The following is an 8,857-nucleotide window of genomic DNA, read 5'->3' on the forward strand; positions in this document are numbered from 1 at the left end:
AGTTGAGTATGAGAGTGAGAAGACTCTTTGCCAGTGAGTTTTATTTAAGGCAAAGTTGCATTATTATTGAAGTGATATATGCTGTAAATAACATATAACAGTGAAGATACAAAGGCTTGGAAAAAATATACCAACAGATTTAGGAACAGCACCTTCCCTGCTATTATTAGGTTTATTAACGGACCTCCCATGTATCAGTGTCTTTTTCTGCACCTTCTCTGTAGCTGTAGCATTGTATTTGGCATTCTTTTCTATTACCCTGATGTATCCAGGTAAGGTATGATTTGTCTGGATAGCATGCAAAACAATAGATTTTGCTGTATCTCAGTACATGTGACAGTAATAAATCGAATCAAATCAGATAAAATTGAGTATACCCACTGCATTACATTTCTATTATTTAGTGGGTGTTATGTGGACCTCTTGATGAATCAGAACATTTGATCCACCCACGCACTGCTGGTCCAATAGATGCCATTTAATAAAATGTTTGTTTTTTTTAATCCAGTTTTGTGGGATGTGGGCATTGCAGGCTGGGCCGGCATTTATTGTCTGTCCCTAGTAGCCCAAGAAGGTGGTGGTGAGCTGGCAACTTGAACTGCTGCAGCCCACCTGCTGTGGGTTGACCCACAATGCCATTAGCGAGAGAATTCCAGGAATTTCACTCAGCAACAATGAAGGAATGGCAATATATTTCCAAGAGAATAGTGCCCCTCAAAAGGTCAGCAAGGCAGATTTTATGTGGAACCACAGGAGATGGGAGAAATACTAAACGAGTATTTTGCATCAGTGTTTACTGTGGAGGAGTACATGGAAAATATAGAATGTAGGGAAATAGATGGTAACATCTTGAAAAAAGTCCATATTACAGAGGAGTAGGTGCTGGATGTCCTAAAACATATAAAGGTGGATATATCCCCAGGATCTGATCAGGTGTACACTAGAATTCTATGGGAAGCTAAAGACTTCATCTTTTTGGTAGCAGTTGAAGTGGGAGGAGTGACAGCGAGGACCAAAGGCCCGACGGGAAGATAAATGTAAAATATATAAACTTACCTCGTGTATAGGTGGAGTGCACACTGAACAGGAGTGGACAAGGGACTGCTGGGTAAGTGAGGCTTTATATTCGGGCAGTTGCTTTATCCGAAACATTACTCGGGCAGTGTCTCCCACTCACCAAAAAAAGGTTTGTGTGCCAGATTGATAAGGCAACTAGTTTCTTTATTTCTTTTTTAGTTTTTCAGTTGTCTTGTTGGGAATTTAGAATAGTGGGAATGGAGGTTAGGGCAGTTGAATGTTCCTCCTGCAGAATGTGGGAGGTAAGGGTCACCACTAGTGTCCCTACTGACTACATCTATGGAAAGTGCACCTAACTCCAGCTCCTCAAACACCATGTTAGGGAACTGAAGTTGGAGCTGGATGAACTTCGGATCATTCGGGAGGCTGAGGGGGTTATCGAGAAGCGTTACAGGGAGGTAGTCACGCCTCGGGTACAAGACAAAGTAGATGGGTTACCGTCAGGGGATGGAAAATGAACCAACAGGCAGTGCAGGGAATCCCCTGTGGCTGTTCCCCTCAATAACAAGTATACCATTTTGGATAGTGTTGGGGGGCGCTGGGAGAGCGACTTACCAGGGGTAACCAATGGGGTACATGTCTCTGGCACCAAGTCTGTCCTAGTTGCTCAGAAGGGAAGGGGGAAGAGAAGCAGAACATTAGTCACTGGGGACTCCATAGTTAGGAGGACAGATAGGAGGTTCTGTGGTGGTCTGTTGCCTCCCAGGTGCCAGGGTTCATAACATCTCTGATCATATTTTCAGGATCCTTGAGGGGGATGAGTAGCAGCCCCAACTCATGGTCCACACAGGCAGTAAGAGAGATGGAGATTTAAAGCAAAAATTGAGGGAGCTAGGGTGGAAGCTTGGAGCTAGAACAGAGTTGTTATCTCTGGTTTGTTGTCCGTGCCGCATGCTAGCGAGGTGAAGAGTAGGGAGAGAGAAGAGTTGAACACGTGGCTACAGGGATACTGCAGGAGGGAGGGCTTTGGATTCCTGGATAATTGGAGCTCTTTCTGGGTAGGTGGGACCTCTACGATGGTCTTCACCTGAACCAGAGGGGTACCAATATCCTTGGGGGGGTGGGGGGAATTCGCTAATGCTCTTCAGGACGGTATAAACTAACTCAGCAGGGGGGGTGGGAATCTAAATTGTAGTTTGAATATACAGGAGGTTGAGAGTAGTGAGGTCAGAAATAAGGTTTCAAGGTCGCAAGAAGGCACCAGCAAGCAAGCAGTTGATTTGGAGTATGTCTACTTTAACGCCAGGAACATTCGGAATAAGGTGGGTGAATTTACAGCATGAGTTCATACCTGGGATTTCGATGTTGTGGCCATTTCGGAGACATGGGTAGACTAAAGTCAGAAATGGTTATTGAAGGTTCTGGAATTTAGATGTTTTAGCAAGAGCAGAGAAGATGGTAAAAGGAGGGGGGGAGTGGCGTTTTTGGTCAAGGACAATACTACATTAGTAGAAAGGATGTTTGAGTACTCGTCTACTGAGGTGGTATGGGCTAAGGTTAGAAACAGGAAAGGAGAGGTCACCCTGTTGGGAGTTTTCTATAGACCTCCGAACAGTTCCAGAGATGTGGAAGATAGAATTGCAAAGATGATTCTTGATAGGAGCAAGAGTGACAGGGTAGTTGTTATGGGGGACTTTCACTTTCCAAATATTGCCTGGGAGTACTATAGTTCAAATACTTTAGATGGGTCAGTTTTTGTCCAACGTGTGCAAGAGGGTTTCCTGACACAGTGTGTAGACAGGCCAATGAGGAGCGAGGCCACATTTGATACTGGATTTGGTACTGGATAATGAACCTGGCCAGGTGTTAGATTTGGAGATAGGTGAGCACTTTGGTGATAGTGTTGGTTATGTTTACTTTAGCGATGGAAAAGGATAAGTATATAGCGCAAGGCAAGAGTTGTAGCTGGGGGAAAGGCAATTACCATGTGATTAGGCAAGATTTAGGATGCATAAGATGGGGAAAGAAAATGCAGGGGATGGGCCCAATTGAAATGTGGAGCTTATTCAAGGAACAGCTACTGCGGATCCTTGATAAATATATACCTGTCAGGCAGGGAGGAAGGTGTTGAGCGCAGGAGCCATGGTTTAGTAAGGAAGTTGAATCTCTTGTCAAGAGGAACAAGGCGGCTTATGTTTGGATGAGATGTGATGACTCAGTTAGGGTGCTTGACAGTTTCAGGTTAACCAGGGAAGACCTAAAGAGAGAACTCAGAAGAGCCAGGAGGGGACATGAGAAGTCATTGCCAGATAGGATCAAGGAAAACCTTCAGGATTTCCAATGGTATATCAATAAAAGAATGACTAGAGTAAGATTAGGGCCAATCAAGGGTAGTAGTGGGAAGTTGTGCGTGAAGTCAGAGGAGATGGGGAAGCACTTAAATGAATACTTTTTGTCAGTATTCATACTAAAAAAAGACAATGTTGTTGAGCAGAATACTGAGATACAGGCTACTAGACTAGATGGGATTGAGGTTCACAAGGAGGAGGTGTTAGTAATTCTGGCAAGTGTAAAAATACATAAATCCCCTGGGCTGGATGGGATTTATCCTAGGATTCTCTGGGAAGCCAGGGAGGAAATTGCAGAGCCTTTGGCTTTGATCTTTATGTCATTATTGTCTACAGCAATTGTGCCAGAAGACTGGAGGATAGCGAATGTGGTTCCCTTGTTCAAGAAAGGGAATAGAGACAACCCTGGCAATTATAGGCCATTGAGCCTGACTTCAGTTGTGGGTAAATTGTTGGGAAAGGGTTATAAGAGATAAGATTTATAATCATCTAGAAAGGAATAAGTTGATGAGGATAGTCAACACAGTTTTGTGAAGGGTAGGTCATGCCTCACAAACCTTCATGAGTTTTTTGAACAGTGGATAAGGATAACAGGTGGATGAGGATAAAGTGGTTGATGTGGTGCATATGGATTTTAGTAAGGCATTTAATAAGGTTCCCCATGGTAGGCTATTGCACAAAATACAGAGGCATGGGATTTAGGGTGATTTAGCGTTTGGATAAGAAATTGGTTAGCTGAAAGAAGACAGAGGGTGGTGGTTGATGGGAAATATTCATCCTGGAGTTCAGTTACTAGTGGTGTACCGCAAAAGCCTGCTTTGGGTCCACTGCTGTTTGTCATTTTCATAAATGACTTGGATGAGGGCATAGATCGAGGGGTTAGTAAATTTGCAGATGACACTAGGTTGGTGGAGTTGTGGATAGTGACGAAGGATGTTGTAGGTTATTACAGAGGGACATAGATAAGCTGCAGAGCTGGGCTGAGAGGTGGCAAATGCAGTTTAATGCGGAAATGTATGAGGTGATTCACTTTGTAAGGAGTAACAGGAATGCAGAGTACTGGACTAATGGGAAGATTTTGGTAGTGTAGATGAGCAGAGGGATCTCGCTGTCCAAGTACGTAGGTCCTTCAAAGTTGCCATCCAGGTTGATAGGGTTGTTAAGAAGGCATACGATGTGTTAGCTTTTATTGGTAGAGAGATTGAGTTTCAGAACCATGAGGTCATGCCACAGCTGTACAAAACTCTGGTGCGGCCACACTTGGAGTATTGCGTACAGTTCTGATCACAGCATTATAGGAAGGATGTGGAAGCTTTGGAAAGGGTTCAGAGGAGATTTACTAGGATATTGCCTGGTATGGAGCAAAGGTCTTATGATGAAAGGCTGAGGGACTTGAGGCTGTTTTCATTAGAGAGAAGAAGGTTGAGAGGTGACTTAATTGAGACATATAAGATAATCAAAGGTTTAACCGAAGGGTCTGTTTCCATGCTGTACATCTCTATGACTCTATGACAGTGACAGCCTTTTTCCTCAGATGGCGAGTCTAACACAAGGGGACATAGCTTTAAATTGAGAAGTGATAGTTTTTTTACTCAAGAGTAGTAGGGACGTGGAACACACTGCATGCAACAGTAGTAGACTTGCCAACTTTAAGGGCATTTAAATGGTCATTGGATTGGCATATGGGCGAGAATGGAATAACGTAGGTTAGATGGGCTTCACATTCACAGGTTGGCGCAACATTGAGGGCTGAAGGGCCTGTAATGTGCTATAAGTTCTAAATGATTGCTGAGCCCCTTGCTGAGATATTCGCATCATTGATAGTCACAGGTGAGTTACCAGAAGACTGAAGATTGGCTAATGCGATGCCACTATTTAAGAAAGGTAGTAAGAAAAAGCCAGGGAACTAAAGACCAGTGAGCCTGACATCAGTGGTGGGCAAATTGTTGGAGGGCACCCTGAGGGTTGGATTTATATGTACTTGGAAAGGCAAGGACTGATTGGGATAGTCAACATGGCTTTGTGCGTGGGAAATCATGTCTCACAAACTTGAGGGAAATCATGTCTCACAAACTTGATTGAGTTTTTTGAAGAAGTAATGAAGAGGGTTGATGACGGCAGAGCAGTAGATGTAATCTACATGGACTTAAGCTGTTAAACAAGGTTCCTCATGGTAGACTGGTTAGCAAGGTTAGGTCACATGGGATACAGGGAGAACTAGCCATTGGGATATGGAACTGGCTTGAAGGTAGAAGACATAGGGTGGTTGTGGAGGTTTGCTTTTCAGATTGGAGGCCTATGACCAGTGGTCTGCCACAAGGATCGGTGCTGGGTCCACTACTTTTCATCATTGATATAAATAACTAGATGTGAACATAGGAGGTACAGTTAATTTGTTTGCAGATGATTTAAAAATTGGAGGTGTAGTGGACAGCAAAAAAGGTTATCTCAGAGTACAACGGAATCTTGATCAGATGGGCAAATGGGCCAAGAAGTGGCAGATGGAGTTTAATTCAGATAAATGTGAGGTGCTGCATTTTCGAAAGGCAAATCTTAGCAGGACTTATACACATAATGGTAAGGTCCTAGGGAGTGTTGCTGAACAAAGAGACCTTGGAGTGCAGGTTCATAGGTCCTTGAAAGTGGAGTCGCAGGTAGATAGGATAGTGAAGAAGGCGTTTGGTATGCTTTCATTTATTGGTGAGAGTATTGAGTACAGGAGTTGGGACATCATGTTGCAGCTGTACAGGACATTGGTTAGGCCACCTTTGGAATACTGTGTGCAATTCTGATCTCCATGATAAAGGAAAGATGTTGTGAAACTTTACAGGGTTCAGAAAAGATTTATAAGGATATTGCTATGGTTGGAGGGTTTTAGCAATAGGGAGAGGCTGAGTAGGCTGGGGCTATTTTCCCTGGAGCGTCGGAAGCTGAGGGATGACCTTATAGAGGTTTATTAAATCATAAGGGGCATGGATAGGATAAATAGACAAGGGCTTTTCCTTGAGGTGGGCAAGCCCAGAACTAGAGCGCATTGGTTTAGGGTGAGAGGGGAAAGATTTAAAAAGGATCTAAAGGGCAACTTCTTCAGACAGAGGGTGGTACATGTGTGGAATGAACTGCCAGAGGAAGTGGTGGAGGCTGGTATAATTGCAACATTTAAAAGATATCTGGATGGGTACATGGCTAGGAAGATAGAGAGGGATATGGGCCAAGTGCTAGCAAATGGGACTAGATTAATTTAGGTTACCTGGTTGGCATGGACAACTTGGACCAAAGGGTCTGTTTCTGCGCTGTACCTCTCCATGACTCTATGACTCTAAGTCAGGGTAGTGAGCGGCTTGGAGGGAAAATTGAAGCTGGTGGTCTTCTCATATATCTGTTGCCCTTATCCTTCTGGATAGAAGTGGTTGTTGGTTTAGAAGGTGCTGTCTAAGGATCTTTGGTAAATTTCTACAATGCTTCTTGTAGATAGTACACAATGCTACTAATGAGCATCAGTGGAGGGAGTGGATTCTTGTGGATATAGTGCCATGCGAAAAGGCTGCATTGATCCAGATAAATTCCATCACAATCCTGACTTGTACCTTGCAGATGGTGGACAGGCTTTGGGAAATCGGGGGATGTATTACTCACTGCAGTATTCCAAGCCTCTGACCTGCTTTTGTAGCCATTGTGTTTCTATGGTGAGTCCAGTTGAGTTTCTTGTCAATGGTATAGATATTGATAATGGGGGATTCAGTGATGGTAACACCATTGAATGTCAAGAGGTGGTGGTTGGCTTGTCTGTTATTAATGATGGTCATAGCCTGGCATTTGTGTGGTGTGAATATTATTTGCCAACTGTCAGACAAGTATGGATATTGTCCAGATCTTGTTGCATTTGAGCATGGACTGCTTCAGTATCTGAGGAGTCACGAATGGTGCTGAACATTGTCTAATCATCAACGAACATCATCACTTCTGGCCTTATGATGGAAGGACGGTTATTGATAAAGCAGCTGAAGATGGTTGGGCTGAGGACATTACCCTGAGGAATTTCTGCAGAGGTGTCCTACAGCTGAGAAGACTGACTTCCAACAACCATGACCATCTTACAAAGTGTCAGGTATGACTCCAACCATCAGAGAATTTGCCTGCTGATACCCATTGACTCCAGTTTTACGAGGGCTTTGATGCCACACAATTGAATGCAGCCTTGAGTCAAGGGCTATCACTGTCACTTCACATCTGAAATTCAGCCCTTTTTCCACGTTTGAACCAAGGCTGTAATGAGGTCAGGAGCTGAGTGGCCCTGGTGGAACAACGTCGAATCTCCTGTTCCCTGGATGCTGCCTGACCTGCTGTGCTGTTCCAGCAATAAAGTGACACCTTCCATCACTTAACTGATGGTTGAGAGTAGACTGATAGGGTGTTAATTGGCTGGATTGGATTTGTCCTGTTTTTTATGTACCGGACTGTAAGGAAAAGTTGGATGAATGTGGATTGTTTTCACTAGAGTACCAGAGCTTAAGTAGTTACCAGGGTGGAAATTTCAAATACTAAAGTACATAGGTTTACGATGAGAGATGCTAGTTAAAAGGAGATGTAGGAGACAAGTTTTTTTTTACAGAGAGGATGGTAGGTGTCTGGTACATGCAGCAACTGGTACGAGCAGTTACGATAGCAACGTTTAAGAGAGGCATTTAGACAGACACGCAAACAGACCGAGAATAGAGAAATACAGACCATGAGCAGGCAGGTGAGATTAGTTTGGAATGGGATCATGGTTGACACAGACATGGTGGGCAATGGGCCTGTTCTAATGCTATACTTTTCTGTGTTTTATGTTCTATGTTCCAAAGGAGAGATAATACTTCAGAGGAATATTATGATTCCACTGAGGGATTTGATTTAACAAGAAGTCTTTGTTTTGTGCAAACATTGTACAGAGGATGGAGTTGAAAGATATTTCACCTCACTTGAAGTGAAAGCTGTGAAGTTGAAGTAGCCAAAAGATGTTTGGACATTTTAATGTTACAGAATGTCCTGATAGGTACAACTATGACTACGCACACCACTTTGTCAGAACTGAAATCTTCAGACTATGAATTATGACTGTTCAGAAGGCAACACTCAATGCTAGAGCTATTCCCTAATGCTTATCAATTAACATTTTAAAATATAAGTTACTAATCAGACATTTGTAGAATTTTCAAGAAGAAAGAAAATGCTGTAGTTCAGTGATTTTGTTCATTAAAGTTAGAGAAAAAATTTGAGAATATGAAGGAAATAATAATTATTAAGGAATTCTGAAATAGTATTCCAGGAATCCTTAAGACTTAAAAGTTACAGAGACCTACAGCACAGGGCTCTTCGGCCCATCACTTCCATGTTGGTCAAAGATTATTTTAATTACATATTACATGTGGCCCATAGCCTAATATGTCTTGGTATCACAAGTGCACATCTAATTACTTCTTAAATGTAATAAGGATTTCTGTCTCTACCAC

Source organism: Chiloscyllium plagiosum, chromosome 1 (genome assembly GCF_004010195.1).
Source record: "Chiloscyllium plagiosum isolate BGI_BamShark_2017 chromosome 1, ASM401019v2, whole genome shotgun sequence".
Taxonomy (NCBI): domain Eukaryota; kingdom Metazoa; phylum Chordata; class Chondrichthyes; order Orectolobiformes; family Hemiscylliidae; genus Chiloscyllium; species Chiloscyllium plagiosum.